The following is an 18,312-nucleotide window of genomic DNA, read 5'->3' as shown; positions in this document are numbered from 1 at the left end:
TCCTTATCTAACTGTTGATTCTATCTATGTCTGTTTTCTGACTCTGTATCTGTGTTGCCAACTTCTCTGTCTCATCAACCTGTCTCTCAATATATCTGTTCAATGTATATTACTGACCAACCTATGACTCTATCATCACTGCATGTCCATCTGTCTGAGTTCCTAACCTGCTTATTCCTAAACCACCTGACTAACTTCTGTTCACCTGGCCATCGTCTTTGTGTGTGTGTGTGTGTGTGTGTGTGTGTGTGTGTGTGTGTGTGTGTGTGTGTGTGTGTGTGTGTGTGTGTGTGTGTGTGTGTGTGTGTGTATGTGAGCTGGTAATCAACAGGCCACACTGGATTTAGATGTTGGATGCTAGAATATTAAGTGCACTGTGGATGCAGCTGTAATATAATATGTCGAGCATGCTGAGGGTTTAAGCCCCGCCCCCTTTCAGACCTCAGCTGTTTTTATTTTCTGACAAACTTTGCATGTGGGTTTTTGTGTGATCAGGTTCAAATGACAGTTACAAATTACTGTCCTGGATTTGAAATGCCAAGTCCTTTTACCACACATGCAAAGGAAGCTTAACCCTATCACAGGAAGTCTGTTAAAAAAGAACGACTAATGGCTCAACCTTATCTGATAGAGGAAAGGTCACACACCTGGTGCCATCAAGGAATGTGGGTCCTCAAAAGGGCAGACATTTATATTCCATGCAGTAAAAAAGTTTCTGTTTGTTTAAATTTGGAGCTACTAAAATGTTTCGACAATGAAAAAGTAAACAAGTCAACACATTCCCTGCTTGATAAATATGACTGATGGTCAGTGGGTCTAAGTGTCAATCTACTTATTATGTAACACTTTACTTTGAATTTACTTAATAGTCAAATGAGCAATTATTGATGTTCACTTAGACATTTGCAATACATCTTCCACTCTTCCACACATCTTCTACTCTCCCAAAACAGTAGTTAGTAGTTGATCTGAGGTCATGGAAACCTTGTTCAAAAACAACAACACAAGTAGGATTGAGCTCACATTGTTTGTGTTATTACAGCAGCTTTGTGGTCTGAGCATGTGTGTTTATGTAAGTGATTTCATGTAAGTGTTTATATATGCGTTGCCATTTAATGCATTGAAATGTGTGTGTGAGTGTGTGTGTGTGTGTGTGTGTGTGTGTGTGTGTGTGCGCGCGCACGGAAGTATGTTTGTGTCTGTATGAAATCAGATGAGCTCATTGTAGCACTATGAATGGCAATCATACGGCCCCCTCTCAGCAGCCGTGTGTAGCCTACTGAAACCCAAACAAGAGATAAAGTGTAAGAATACACACACTCACCTGCACACAGACAGACATGCAGTATGATAGGACTATTGTGGAACCTGAACCCCCATGTCTCAGTGCCAGATGATCTCATGTTTTTGGCCCAAATGACAAAGAGTTGTGGGGGGGAGTTTAGGGATGGAAAAAGGGTCAATTATTGATAGATAAACTTAGCGATACATTAACATATTTTCTGATGTTAATGTTTCTATATAAAATGTTAAAGGTAGGGACAGTTATTTCCTCCAGATACACTTTTTAAGATGTCAGCAAAATGAATATTTTATGAGCTCTGAAAAAGAAACAGAAATCCATCATCTGTAGCATTGTAAGCACGCAAAAACTTCGACCAATGTCTGCATGTCTGTTTTATGAACCAATCAAGCCTCCTTCTCCCTGCTCATTCTGAACCCCATGCATGCAAGAGCCCACACTTAAAGCGTGAGCTGAAATCTGCTTCTGGACCAATGGTGCTAGTGCATGTAAGTGAGCAGCGTGGCTTTTAAGGGAGAGGGTAGGTGAAAACGAAGCACTGAGCGAATGCTACTTCCAACATCATGATAGTTTTTGAAAATGACCAACCCTGCCTTTAAGTTGATTACATTCTGCCTGATAGCACACAAATGTTCCCATAAAAGCTACAAAAACCTTTATATCCGTAAATACAAGTAGTTCTCACCATGGCCAAATTAATATGATGCTATCAAATTATGACTAATGCAGGGACTGCAGGTGGAAATTAGCACTAGTGCTACAACCTGGTACAATGCATCTCTCCTTTCTGAGGTTAATGTATATTGTACACTGCCCCTGTTCAAATAAATAAATAAATGAAAAATAAATGAAATGTATAAACAAAATAAACCAATGAATGACTTCAAACGAAAAAAAGCTATTGCTGAAAATAGTGTTTACTAATTTAGTGTGAACTGCTAACTTACCACATGCTATAATAAAGCATCTTAGAGTCAAGATACTGAAGGAAATGTTATGTAGCAAATTAAACCGTGATGTAGCTCAGTTCCCTTTTCTGTGATGAAACCAATAATACAGAAACAAGGACTTTAAGAGCATTTTAAATGTTACTTTACACATTACCTTGCTTGAGCCAGTTGTCATACATCCAATGTTTCTCTTTTTTCCCCCAGAAATGTTAGCATTTATTTGGGTGAGAAGATAAAACACCATTCCGTATTACTTAAATAACTTTTACCTTTACTCTTGTTTGATTAATTTAGGCCTTAGAAGAGGGCAGAGGCTATTTAAAGTCCCACCTGGTAAAACCTCCCAGTTATTTTCCCTGATTCAATCCTCTTCTCAGGGCCGTGTTTGTGACACCTCCCTTTTTCTTGTTACTCCTGTTGCACCTGTTAAGGCAGGAAATCATTCCTGTATGAGGACTACGTTGAGTAAGACCAAGCAAAGCTCTGTCTGACTTAAACTTGAGCAAATATACTCTGACCAACAAGGAAAGTTGCAAACATCTGCGTGGCACAGCAAGGCAGTTAAACTTTGAAATGAAATCAGATATACATTCAGTCATTATAATTATAATAAGCTAAACAATGTTTATGCAGATTCATAGATTAGAATATCTTTAAGGAGAAAATCATCAGGCGACGTCACTTTTTTCTTACATAATGCCACCTATCCTAAAAACCCCAAACGCACACACAAAACACTCACACACACACACACACACACACACACACACACACACACACACTTTGTGACCCTTGCGTGCCCCTCAACCCCTTGCGTTCCCTGTTCACCCCTGCTCTCTGACCTTAAGCTGTAAACAGGTGGACGATGGGACATAAGCAGTTGCCGGGGGAGGGAAAAGGGCAATATTATTTGCTCTAATAAGTTTGATGTCATCAAAAAGTTCTCAACCTTCACTGACTTCTTTTATAAACAAACAAAAAAAAAAACGTGCAAACGAAGATTTGGACACATATTAATGATTCACCAATACAAGTTATACATGCCATGACTTTGATTTTTTAAAGTGTTTAGTGGTGCAAAAATGATTGTCAGGGTATGGTTGATTTCAAAACGTATACAGATTTCAGGTTTTAATAATATTTTGCCTTTAAACAAATCAATATGTTTTGTTTTTCAGTGTACACAATCTTTCCAAACGCCAGCAGCATCTCTCACAGTTGCTTAGAAACCAAACACATTGTACAAAGATATACTCTAAAATTGATCTTATCATCCATCAAATTAGTTTAGAAAGTCTGTTTAGAACATTTGATAAAAGTACATCCAAACTATGAATACTGACAACATTTTAAGTTCAGCCAAACTGTTCTCATAAGGAATGAAAAGAGTGGGGGTGGGACCAGGGGGAAAAGAGTGGAGTGGGAGGCAGGAGGGATACTGGGAGGGATGGAAGGCAGTCACCTGTGGTGTGGGAATGGAACAGTGCTCTCTGCGGGGGTCAGTGGTTTCTCCTGCTCCCCACTCCTCTCCCTTTCCCCCCCTCTCCCCACTTACCTCATCCCCCCTTTTAACTCCCCCTCCTCCCTTTTGGATGCAGCTGCAGGAGAGGAGGGATATGGGAGAGGGAGAAAAGTTGGCAACGAGGGGAATGTGAGTGAGAGAAAAGACAGAAAAGGATGATGAGTGGATCACAGGTGAAATAAACCTGCTTCACTAAGTGTTTGTATGAGAGTAGCGGGATGATTCTTTTTACGTTATTTAACTTAGCGTTTGATTTCATTTTTGAGCAGCTTGCTGGTTGATCATTTACTTTGATATCAGATTAAAAAAAACTACTTCCGTCACTGTGTCTAGGTACACTCCCTGGTAATATCTTTGTCCATGTGTTGAATCAGCATCTTTATTGGCAGCATATTTTTATTTATTTATCCAGAAAAAAAAAGACCTTCGTTAATACAAACATGCTAAATGTGTTTTCTGTCACTGAGAGTCTTTGCAAATGTTTCATGTCAACACATGAAATTATACATGATGACATACTTGTGAGCACTTATGTGTGTGTGTGTGTGCTAATGTGGTTTGTGTGTGTGTGCTGCCCTCTGTCCCCCAGGCAGCTGCTTCCAGATGACCCCCAGCTGTGAACTGTCACTGGACATCTGCATCACACAGACACACACACACATGGACACACACACGGACACATGAGTCAGTGTGCCTGTGCGTGTACATACGAGTATGGTGGCCTCTTTTCTGCTTGGTTGGGATTCTGTCACAAGTATTTGAAGCGTCTCAAAGCCACACACACTGACAGTCCCTGACGCTAACTACAGGAGACGGACAGACAGATGTAACTGTGTGTTAGTGATGTTAACGATCAGGGAAAGAGTTGTGTTACGAGGCCTACAGTGCCCCCTAAATCACGGCCCCCTGTCAGTGGACACATTCATACAAAGCCACAACTAAAAAACTTGATCCCATACAGTATTCATTTTAATAGGTTTCACTGCAGCAGCTATTTACCTTTCAACCATCATTTTGGAGCTTCGCCTGCTCTTTATCTAGAGACTAGATGCTTCCTGTTTCATTCACACTCTGTGTCCTAAATGTGTATGTCTTACTTTTTATTTAATAGGTAAAGCTATAAAATGAAGCTATAGCTTTGCATTCAGTGTACGAACATTGGGACAAAGGAAAAGAGAGAGAAGACGAGGTTGACAGATTGGGCTAAGAAGAGAAAAAAAGTGAAGGAGTAAAGGGACAGATGGACAGAAAAGAAAAAAAAGCTCAGACTTTCTCTTAGATTAAAAGAACTTTGATAAATTAATACAGTACAGGACTGTTGCTTAGCAAGACTTCTTCCTGTTAATAGTTGCCTGTTCCATATATTTTGTTAAGCTGTGTTAGAAAAGTTAGAATCTTGGTTTTATTGTACATTTTGATGCTGTAATTGTATAGCCAGATGAAAGCTTTATGTCTGTTTTTTTCTGTTGATTCCAAATCCTTAGGTTGTACAATTATTATTATTATAATTATTATAAATATTATTATAATTATTATTATCATCCCTTTTCTTAAGTTGAAAAATAACAATTATTTTTTGAGTTAAAGAAAAAATGGTGCTGTTTCTCTTTTGTAAAACAATCATTATTCTAGGTATACTAAAAATTACTCTAAAACTTAACGTGACAAAGCCATCAGTGGGAAACAATGAGGAGAAACAAGCACAGGCAGGCAAACAGACAGCAGACAGACAGGCAAACAGACAGGCAGACAGACCAAGGGACAGGAATTGGGAACTTTCCTTCCCACTCCTCTCTAACTCTTTCTGCTGTGCACACAAGCTGCATGTCTGACAGAGTTTTCCGGCAATCTCCTCTAATCTGTTGAAACAATGTGCGGAGGTGTGTGTTTGTGAGTGTGTGTGTGTGAGGAAGGCTAGGTAGGGTAGAGTAGGGTCCCACACCACTGTGATTGGGGTCAAAGGTGGTCAGGGAACCAGGGAGATGTCATGCACCATTACGTCGAGCTCTGGGACAGAACTAAAACCAGAGTGAGTGAGGCACACCAAGAACTTTTTTAGTCCACTTAACAGCCCCATTTTACACTCATCTGGACACTTACAGGTTCTGCATGACCACACACACACACACACACACACACACACACACACACACACACACACACACACACACACACACACACACACGTACACGCACACACAAATACAATTACTGTATTTTGAATATTAATTCATTTAAAATGTAAAGAATAGCTTGCACTGTACTAATGTGCTTGATCTCAAGCAAACAAAGTGAAACATTGATTTTAAATCATATCTTAATCATTCTTGAAGAACTTCAACAGTCTCAATAAAACAATAGAAGCTATGTTTTTGGAGTATTTCGTGACAGTCTCCTTTCATTACCGGGAAAAAACATTCACAAGCAAAAGCTATGAAGTAAAACTATTTGCAAAAACTACTGTTTCATTGTTTTCTGTCAAATCTCAATCTGACACCCTCCTGATAATGTAAGTGGTAATGCCAAGTGGAAACCTCCATTCTTGAATAAAAACAGTTTTTATAGCACAAATTAACATATTGACAGCCTGATATGGCTGGTACCAAAATAAGTCTGATTAGTTATTGTCATCACTAGTACACACTGCACAGGTCATGCATTTTTCCATGTTAGTTTTGAAAACGATACGTGTTATCCAGGCGTGTAGCTGACATGACTGATGGGTGGGCGTGATGCAGTTCGTCAAGAGGCTTAAACCCGCTCCACCACTGAGCCGATAAGCATTTTTGGTGAGTCTGAATAGTAGCTGACAAAAGCTAAAAATATTAACATTTGACATGCAAAAACATTAAATCAAATATAGTAAAATAAATATGGCTTTGTTTTTGCAAACAGGTTCTGCATTGGTGCAAAAATATAAAAGTAAAAATGATAAGTTGATGCAACAGAGAAGCTGTAAAATGCATGATGAGCATGACACCTTTGAGGTAAGCAAACAAAAACATCACATCTGTGCGGAGTAATAAGGAGAACCAATAACTTCAATCGAGTTTTTTTTTTTTTTTTTTTTTTTAAAAGATGTTTAACAGTGACTCGCCTAATGCCAATTTCAGCAGCTGCTGTTCTGGACTGAAAACAAGTAAAAACACTTACGCTTCCTTCCCCATTATATCTGTACCTTTTTTTTTTTTTTTTTTTGGACTTCAGCAGTAGACTAGATCTCTGTGAAGGTGAAGTCAGAATACCAGAAATACCAACTAGGAATTTCTGACTTCCTTTCTGACGCAAGTTTCAGCCACGCACTGCACTGTACCTTGAAAATGACCAGCGAAGAATGTTGATTTGAAAAGGTTGTAATGGGTTTTTCCTTCCTATTCTGAGGCAACTTTCCACCTTCTACATACAGACTGTTTCCCTGACAGAAGCTGCTCTTAGCTGTCTGCAGCCTATTCATCACTCGTACAGGCCCGGCTGACTTCATATCTGCGAGCTATAGAGAGAGACACGTGATGATGGAGCACTCTGTTGACCTGGACAGCAGTGAGTGTGTGAGTGTGATTAAGGGGAAGCACAATGAGCTTCTGTTTTGTCTTTCATCCTGTCTGGTCAATTCAAGATATGATCGATATGACTGGATTTACTATTAAACTACAAATACTGTATGAGTGTTGGATTTGTTTGCTTCACTGTTGCTCCAAATTATAATGTGATAAATGACTCCATTCAAACAAGATGTCCCTAACTGCCTCCTGAAGTGTTGTACAACTAGACAAACGCTTTATTAAAGTGACTTAATCATCATGTTGTATTTTTAAAGTTCATTCTGTTTCAGTCATTGCAATGCTCTGAACCAATAAATAAAATGTTTTCTTTAAAACATTGCTATGAGTTGAAGACAAAGGAGTGGAAGACCTGCAGGGTTTTTGAGTTAACATATGCAGGTGCTCTTCTGGTACTCTGGGTTTTCTGTGGTTTATTCATCTCTTGAAGGAATTGCATGGGTAAAAATGAAAAAATACAAACTATAATTTGTTCTTCAAAAACAAACCAAGGCCGCTTGTAGGATTTCTGTAGGATTATTGTAACTCCCTACAAACTAGCCCAAGCTAACTATGACTGTTTGGCACCTGTCTGTCCAACAGAAATCCGGCCAATTCCACGTTCGTAGTTGAAAACCAATCCAAGTTTCAGCAGTCACCAGGAATCCAGTCCATGACTCATATTTGCAATTAACATTTGACAAACTGAAATGGGCAAAACAACTTGAGACCGTTCTTGGACTGTACTCCTCCAGGCTCAGGAAAGCCAATGTCCCAGCATTGAGTAAACTTGATCTTTTAGTTATTTATGTGTTATGTTCTTTCTCTGTTAAAAATAAAATGAAGCATTACCAATGCTAACATTTTCTACTTGCAACATACCTTCCAACTGTTTAACAACATTGCCCTGTTAAGAAACTTGTTGATAAGGGGACACAAAGGCAACTTGAGAAAGGTTGACGTTGAGAAGCTGGGATTTCCATCAGTTCTGTGTGGACTGGGTGGTGGTGGTGCAAGCTGCTACTAAACAAGCAGTTCATGTTTATTCCCAGCATAATGGAAAAAAACCTGCCTAACCTGTCCAGTACTCCCTCTGCTATGCCAGTGCCTGCGTGTGTGTGGGCTACTTACCTCATTGGGTGCTGTCGGAAAAAACATCCGAACATTCATCAAAACAGTGAAGCACAGATGAAGATAAGGCCGTTGTGTTTTTGTATGACAAGTCTGTTTCGGAGTGCGTGTTCCCCTTAGAGCGGCAGAGGAGAGTTTTATGTGAGTGTGTGAGACGCAGTGTGAGGTATATTAAGTGTTTTGGAAAGAAACAAGACAGGACATAGAGACAAATAGCAGATTTCGGCAAGAAATATTCTGCCTCCTCGACAAACATCTGGCTCTGATTGATGCCCTCTTGAAGGCCCCTGATAGAAAACTCTGTAGTGGTGTGTGTGATTGTCAAACAAATCTTTCATTGCATCTGGTTTCCCCTGATGTCTGATAACACATTTAAGGGCTGTATAGCCTAAACTGATTTCATGAACGTTGTAGGTGGGCAAAGCATTCTGCCGATAGAAACCAAAACGTGGAAGACGCTTCCCTAGTTAAGGTATTGTTAAAGTCTGGGGTAGACGAAAGGGTGCAAATGATACATGTTTTACAAGAGATTTTGCAGCATATAACCTACATTTACTTTCATTTGCCCTGAAATAAGATGCTTCTAGTAAGTGAACTGTGATCTGAGGTTATATTGGTTCAAGGGTTAAATTTTCTTCATGTGCCTAAAAATATACATTGTGTTGTGCAGATAGGGGATTCAGCATTGCACTGATTGCAACAACCCAATACAGCAATATGAATTCAGAGTTATAATATAATATAATAATATAATAAATATCCAGGGTGTTGGTGGGCATCCCTTATACAGAGCCTGCAGTCTTTAAAGCAGATAGCCCGGGTTCAAATCAGAAATTTGGCTCTGTTGCTATATGTTCCCTCTCTCTCTCTCTCTCTCTCTCTCTCTCTCTCTCTCTCTCTCTCTCTCTCTCTCTCTCTCTCTCTCTCTCTCTCTCTCTCTCTCTCTCTCTCTCTCTCTCTCTCTCTCTCTCTCTCTCTCTCTCTCTCTCTCTCTCTCTCTCTCTCTCTCTCTCTCTCTCTCTCTCCTGTTTGGTGGCCCTGAAGGTCAACTGTCTACTATACATTTGACCTGCTGCAGATAACCTTTCACAAGCCGGAAAGGGTTGGCCCATACTTCTGTGATTGGACAAAATCCAAGGCCTCAGCAACAGTTATACATCATTTCTTGTTTACTATAGGCAACTGTTGTGTCCCTGCTGGAAGAACTGTGACCAAAACATGGAAGAGGAACTTGAGCTTATAAGAGAATATTTTAACAAGGGCAATACATATGATGTCTTGTTATTGTCAAAATAGCAAACCCATGAATTTCCAGATCCCAACAGAAGGCAAAGGGGTCACTCATCATTTCCATGAACAATATGTACATGAGTGCTTCAGAGAAGAGGTGCAGATATGTGTGTTTCTATTAACAGAGCTTATTCTGTGTCTGTTTGGAACTACTTGGTAAACAGACCCATGACATGTGTTCATGGCCTGGGCTCTGATAATATAGATAGAGGTCAGGTCTCTGAATGGTGATCTCATTAGAAGACCTCTGGGAACTTTTGTGTTTTAGTGCAAGAAATATGGCACATCTTACACAGTACACACACAGTGTTGCTCTTTGACAATCACAGGCAAATCTACACTGCTTATATACTGTATTATGGCAGAGCAAAGGAATAACACGCATAGGATGGAATCGAGCGGGATTTTAAATATCCACATGAATTCTCTCCCCTTCTTTTAATTAAAGCTAAACTTATAAGTGAGAGTGTTTAAATGTTTGACGAAGGACGGGTTCTCCACTTGGAAGTGTTTAATTTTGTTCCCCGAGTCTTTCATCTCTCCCTCTTAGCGACATTTTAATATGTTACACATTAACTGTACAGATGGTGTCGGAGGCGACAGACCAACGTGTGTGGCAGAGGCGTATAATTGTGCCGTCGCTCGACTCGGCAGTTTGTTTTTCAAGCTAGGAGATGATTAGAGCCGATAAGACGAACCTCTAAATATAAAGTTGTGGAATCATTAAAACCATGTAAATATTCTCCTCCAATCCCTTTACACTAATCCTCCCCATGACCAATGAAACCATTCATTAGAAAATCATCAGCTTTGCTACATTCCAGGATTTTGACTTTGTGTGTGCATGCGCGTGTGTATGAAGGCATATTATTTCCTCGGTGTGTGAACTGCTTACTTATGTAAATAACTATGCCACTTGTATTCATGTATAACTGACAACATCTAATCCTAGGGAGAACATTTTCACATTGTTCCTGGTCCACTCAGCTCATTGGTTTACATGATGCTACCTGACTGACATTTTGTTGCAGAACTTCAAAGTCAGCTTATAATGAAACCTATTTAGATGTTTTTTTTTCAGATTGGATATGTGTCTTTAACTTCAGTGTGTTTAGCAGTGTAAAGGCCAGACACAGCTGAAACTGTAGACACTACCTGAGCACATATGTTTTCTCTCCTCACAGTTTATGTACATTTATGCTATATAAGCATAATTCTAATGTTAGAATTAAATCTTGTTTGGGGATTATTGTATACAGAGGGGAGGGGGACAGCGGGTGTGTATTGTAACTATGTCCTGCTTGTCTTGTATACTGCTACTGGATGCCTTGAATTTCCCTCGGGATCAATAAAGTATCTATCTATCTATCTATCTATCTATCTATCTATCTATCTATCTATCTATCTATCTATCTATCTATCTATCTATCTATCTATCTATCTATCTATCTATCTATCTATCTATCTATCTATCTATCTATCTATCTATCTATCTATCTATCTATCTATCTATCTATCATCTGATGGGTCACTTGTCTGCACATTTTGTTTGCATTTTACGTTTACCATTATAAACATACTGTTGCTTTGAGTACAGCTACATTTCAGCTTAATTATGAAGGTTAGAATATCATGTAACTATAAAATATGTCAAACTTTGAGTCATTGACTAGTTTTGTTCTTTTCTTATTTAGATTTCTTTTAAAACGTGGTACAACTAAAGGGAAATGATAAGAATTTAAAAGGACATTTAAAAATCATTGAAACAAGTATAAATCAAAGACAGAAGCTAAAATATAAATTGGCCGTTTAACAATATACAGATGATGTGATTATTTAATAAAAGGCAGCTGTAAGCTGGTGAGACTCTTACTGTGGTTTAAAAGGACTAAGAGTTTCAGCAGAGCTGCAGCTTTCTGGGAGTTTGTTCCAGATATACGAAGTATAAAACGTGAAAGCTGCTTCTTCATGTTGGTTCAAGGGACACACCTGGCACATCTGGCCAATACGACCTGGTCTGGCTGTTGATCACTAACTTACTATGTATGTAACGAAAAAAATAAAACACTGACCAAAATGCAGTCTTCACTTTCTCATCTCTGTGCTGAACTCAACTTTATTAAAAACCAAAAAACTTTAAAAAAAAAATCAAAGTCTGAGTGAATTTCCTCCCTTCATTTAATTTTTTTCCCCACTGTAACATACCACTATCATTTTGCACAATTGTGTTTGCAGTGTTTCAAGCAGAGACATTATGTCTGTAACATTGAGGATTACTTTTTGAGGGTGTTTTCTGTCATATTATTTACAAAAAGTGATTGTCCTCCTTCAGGGCAAAGCCAGTACCATGGATTCCTTAGAGTTAACCAACACTTTGGGTTTGGAGCCTAAGGTAGGTCTGGTGCTCAACAACATCAGAAACAAACACAAGCTATACCTGCCAGTAAGATGGAGGAGCGGGCCTCCATTTCAGGCTGGGCGGTGGGTATCGGTGAACCTTCCCCCAGGTGTGTGTGAGAGTAACACAGCGCTGAGGCTCCCTGCTTGGCAGCCAGTTTGAGGAAAGATTATCTTGACAAATTGGATAAACATCTTGTGTGTGACAGGATGCTGATGGAGGGTCCGCCTGCCCAAATACACACACACACACACACACACACACACACATACACACACACACCTGGGGTTGCTGGTTTGTTTAGCCACAGACCGAGTGTGTATTTGCGTGTGTGAACCCAGCCTAAAGGCAGGTAACAACAGGTCTCCCTCCTCAAACAGAGCATGCAGGTTCTCAGGTGTGTCTGCCTGCTCTGCCTCGAATATCTGACTCTACATTGTGCGTGTGTGTGTGTGTGTGTGTGTGTGTGTGTGTGTGTGTTTGCGCAGTGGTACTCTGTAGAGAGGTTAAAGTGACTTCATTGGTGTTTTCCTCTTACGTAAGTTGAATAAATATTTTTATAATAACCTGAGATTATGTTGTAAAACACATCACTAAGGTGTGTTTTTGCCTCCTCTGAAATGATTACAAACTCTGTCTTGTTAATACCCTGTGTGGTGTATATGTCATAGCATCTATCATTAGGGAATGTAAGCTTAAGTTAGCTTGAAGTCTCCTGTAGTTTTTTAATGTCATATGTCCCTAGCTGTGTTAGGGTTTCCATGAAGGAGAAGAGGTGGAGTTTTAAGCGACAGCTGACAAAGCAACAGAGACCGACACTTTAATGAATGACAGTTTACTGCAAATATGTCAAAGTTACGTCTGATTGAATGTATTTACAGTTTTTAAAAAAACGAGCTGAACAGGGCATGCTGACGAGTAGAAAAGAGGTCAAAGCAGCTTTGTAATGCGAACAAAGATCCCAGCAGTCACACACCAGTCATGTGATCTAAAACTTCTACTCTACTCTACTGTGTTCACACATCAGCTCACGTCACAAGGATATTTGGCTCTGGGCTAGCTGAAAATAGTCTGGGTAAAAAATGAATCTCAACCTGAAACTTTTTGAACATTTGGTATAAAAACAGCTGTTATGTCTGGATGATGGTCACTTAGGGTTAGCCTATAAAAGCGTGCAAGTCTGTGTGCACTATAAAGCTAGAATGATTGCTTTTGCTTTTTAGAGCAATGTTGGCAGTGCCCACAAGTTACAGGGTGCAATATAAAAATCTTTTATGGTTCAAATTTCTGTTTCTTTGCTAAAGTGAAAAACACCATAATGCTGAATAAAATAAACATACTGTGCATTCACAATGTATTTGTTTTATGTTTTCCATTTATATTTTATATTTTTTAACTTTTTCATGAATTTCATTTATCCACACAGCATTTTTGTTATCCATCTAAGACTTCCACACTCACCAAGTATACTTTTTTTTTAAAATGGCGTGAGGTTTATAGGACTTTGACGTCAACTGAAGATTCACACAAATGTTATTACATTTTAGATGGATTATCCTATCTTCATGACGTGGTCCAACGTGAACAACTTGTATTTTATCCTTGATAGTAAACTTGACTGCTTGAATGTTTTCTCTGTACTTTATCCCTTCCATGTGGTGTGTGGGATATAGTTTAACCAGTCACACCCTAAGAGATCGGTTGTTCGCATGATGTTAAGTATTCTTAAATGCACATGAAGTATACAGACATTGGTGTAATGGTTCATTTACCCCCTCCCACACTCTTTCTCCTTGACGGGTTCAATCCTTTTTTAAACCAGGATTTGGTGATTCGTTATCGCTCTCCCTCTCTTCTTCTATCTTTCTGTCGTTCTTTGCTCTGCGGGGGGTTTGAAGCTCGAACATTTGTAGGATATTTTGTGTTAATTAAACCAACGGCGTAGCTCCAAGTATCAGCAGAAGAACAGGGAGATTACTGTGGTTCACAGAGGGACACTAAAACACTGTTGTATGTGTGTGTGTGTGTGTGTGTGTGTGGTTGGGGGGGGCACAGAGAGGTCACAAGCTTCACTGTTAGCAAAGCAGTTTCATGTCTGATGCTCTTATAGTCCTACTTCCCATATTAGGCATGTAGCGAGTGCTCTTATCCAGAGTGACATTAAATAAGTTAAAGTCAACACTGCGTCCCCCCACCAGGCCTAAAGCAGAGTTTTTAAAAACTACAAAGCTGAGTTTGACCAGCAGGGCGGTGCTCTGACTGGAGGACTCTTTGAAGTCAACACTTACAACCTTTTCATTAAAATAAATCTTTTTACTTTGATAGCTTTATCATTTGAACAGCTAACAATTTAGATTTTAAACGAGGTCATTAGTATGAAATGTAACAGTATCGGTTGCATGAATAACAAAAAGTGTTCTCATGATGGGTTACAATTATATTTATTTATATGTTAAACCAACTCTGTGCATTACTTGTTTATTTTTTATTTAACCAGGGGAAAAGTCACTGAGATTAAACTAGTAACATTTATTTTTGATTAAGCCTAAGGCAGTTGGCACCAGGATTTCTCAAGCCAATATATTATAATTGTTTACCTCTCAGTATGGATCTTTTCCCCTCCAACAAACAAACCACTGTAAAGATTTATAATGTCAGTGCAACTAATACAACTTTATTATTCTGTAGACTAAACACAACTGCCTAAAATATGCTCTGATGTGAAATACAAAATAGGCAATACAAACTTATAAACGATTGAAATAAAGTTAGTGTTATTTGTAAGGGCAATGTCAACATGAATGCTGCTACTGTCAAATTGAAACAACCTCTTTCTGGCTGCCGGTTTAGAGGGAAAATTCAAAAAAAATAAATAAATAAAAAAAAAAACCTATACAAATATTAAGCTACTGCATTGCACTTGTTTCTTTTTAAGAGTTTAGATTTTATGCCCAGTTGAAAAAGAGCGTATTATACATTTTATCAGATATATTAAGTTTAATTTACATGACTACAGAATAATTTATTGCAGTGTATCAAGCCTAGATGTTTGCATTGGCAAAATTGAAGTCATTCTTCATTAGGGTATGTTGTTCATTGCCACATTTTAGTTTGTTTTTTTCTGTTAAGAGTTAATTTTCTGAAATAATACAAAATCTAATTGAAAAATCTCATCTTCTTGTGGAGGGAGCAAAGGGCCATGTCTCCACTTCAGTCTACAAACCTATATCATCTCTGCAGCTCCTTTTTCACTTTGCTATACATGTGATTCTATGACACTCACCACAATTGAGCAATCAAATGTCACTGTCTCATATCAAGGCCAAATTGGGCGTATTGTGTGATGTTGTGGAAATGCCAGTGGTGGAGTGGGGAGGTTACAGAGTGCTGGTGATAGTCGCAACATCCCATAGAAAGAAACTCTGTTCAAAGAAGACAGTGCTAGCCAAGGGTTTTTGTCGATCAATGGTCTATGTAGTTCCTTTACACACAAACACTCAAATCTTGTACATATTCACTTGTACCCTCACATAATCTCTCTCTCTCTCTCTCTCTCTCTCTCTGTCTCTCTCTCTCTCTCTCTCTCTCTCTCCCTCCCTCTCTCTCTCTCTCTCTCTTGCTAAATAACACCACTGTTGTCAAAACGTTCTCAGTACAATGATGCCAGTCTGTGATTTGCTAAAAATACTCCAAACAAATAACCTACTCTGTCTCGTCTGTGCGTTTTTGTGTGTGTTGGATGTGTGTTAAAGTGTGTAGAGAAGTCAAAGAGGCCACAAATCAACCAACAAAGAGCTCATGGTGGAAAAAAGAGAGTGAGGAGAGGATAGAAGTGACAAGTAGAAACAAAATAAGAGAGACAGAGAGGATAATGAATGAATTGAGTCACAATGATAAAGAACAAATGTACACTTAATATGTATAAAAGAACTTTTTAGTGTATTTGATTATAATAATACATTTTATTTGTATAGCACTTTACATTCGTCAATCTCAAAGTGCTTACAGAGTTTCAAATAATAACGCAATTATGATTATGTACTGTACGTATATTACACATGAATCTATTAAAGAATTACAGTCTGGTTTGAAGCATGCAACACACAGGTTAAGTTAAAGGATGAATGTGCAACTTTTTGATCCAGTAGATGTCGCCCTTGAGCACCAGCAGAACCACAAACCAAAAATAAATACTTGAGCTACATTGAGCTAATACAATTGCCTGTGGCCTGCATTGTAATGTTAACACACTTAGCTCGTAGCTTCACTTTGCATGTAAATTGACAAGGAAAGACCGGAGTCTAAAAACGCATACATGACATTCAAATAAGCAGTGAGCATGTTGTTCTCCTTCTCTTGAGTCCTTGACTAAAACAGCTTTCATTCGCAAAGGCGGTGCCAGCTGTCCCATCAATGTACACCTGACGTAAACACGGGTCCAAAAACACAAACAGCTGGACTCACGTTTCTAGCGCATTGTCGACAGTCATGACTCAGAGAGATATTTACAGAAGATATACTTGTTTTCTGCTGTATTTATGTTTAACATTTCACATTTCTTCCTTTAGATGTTTTGTTTATAAAATGTCCTGCTGTATTCATTTAGCGCTCACACGTACAAACCATAATTACCACTTTTACCATAATTACCACTAACATTTATAGTTAGTGAAAGAGCTCACTTAACACATGAATAACTTTTGGACGAGTCGCCACCTTCAAAAAAAAATCAGCCTCTCATTATAACTAAATGCATCATTGTACATCAGCTATCTGCAATGCATTCTGGCCTTTTAAAGCTCGTGTAAATTGAGCTTTGCTGGTTTGTTTGTACTGGCTAACTTCTTGTGTCCCTTATGAGACTAAATGATAGCTCTTGTGATCTTTTACCTGAGAGTCTGACACCAAATCCTTGAGTTTTCCTCTTTTTATTTGATTGAAGCATTTTCTCCCCTTAAATTTCCACAAAAATAATAACATGACCCCAGAAGTGTTCTTCACTAGGATCAGCTCTTGGAGGAAAGTGTTTCACGATTCAGTTTATATAAACGGCCTGTATATTGTCTGTATAAATTGGATTTCTGTACATTAAGTTTAGCAGGACTTTGGTATTGGCTCTGTTTTCCCCCAGTGGTGCTGCAGGGCTCATTTACAGCTTATAGACAGGAAATGACCATAATCCCCCGAGCTTCCTTTAATCTGCAAACTCTTTCTGTTCTTCATGCTTCAAATGATCAGGCAGTACACTCACATACACACTCATGCCCACACCTACACACACATGCACACACATGCTGATGGCTCAGTGGTCAATGGTAAAAGAGAGCACATCCAAGGTGATTAAGCTGTCTCTCCAAAATAACAAGAAATAATCCTGAACACTTGACATGACACCCTGAGGGAATGTCAAAATGGACTTTAACGTGTTTCCATATGTCACTCTTTGGGTCTGTTCACACCTCGTTAAACGTGGGTTCAGGTTGATTAAATCAGAAATGGACAACTGTTTAGCTTAACATTCAATTGGAAATACAATGCAAATCAAGTGATAGAAAAACTAGACTCACAGTCTCCGTTCAATAAAGGGTTCAAGTTGCCCCTGTATGTCTCTTCCTTTCTAAAAAAAAAAGTATGGAGGAAAAAGGTTACGCCAAGTTGTTCCAAGTTGTTTAACATGGATGAGCAAAGATTGAGGGTAACCAGCTACAAAGTTGTTGTATCTGATCTCTGATGAGTACACACCTGACCCCGCACAGACAAAAATTTTACTAATAGACTTTGCAAACTTTCAAGTTTGTTGAATTGATGTCCTTCCACATAAGTACACGACAAGTTTAATAAGGATAACTGCACGAATGTGGCCCTGAGGGATCATGGGTGCTTTTAAATCTTTTCTTGAGGGTTTCCACTTCTGATAAGATCACTCAGGACACAAAGCAGTTCTGGGTGTAAACACAGCCTTTAGCATCTCAACCACTGTGTATGTGCATTATTTCCCAGGATTTGAGGAGATGCCTTCCTGTTTATTAGGTGAGCTGGAGCAGTTTGTATAAAATATTGTTTGGCTTTCAGTGATGTCCTTTGAACCCAAAAACAAACTGCTGATTGGTGACCCTGTTCCAGCACATTTTTCGGATGCAAGCTGTCTCACCTTGGTGATGATATGGAGGATGCTGTTAG

The sequence above is a fragment of the Symphodus melops genome (genome assembly GCF_947650265.1).
Source record: "Symphodus melops genome assembly, chromosome: 8".
Lineage (NCBI taxonomy): Eukaryota > Metazoa > Chordata > Actinopteri > Labriformes > Labridae > Symphodus > Symphodus melops.
The sequence above is the reverse complement of the archived record's forward strand: the minus strand, read 5'-3'. Positions refer to the sequence as shown.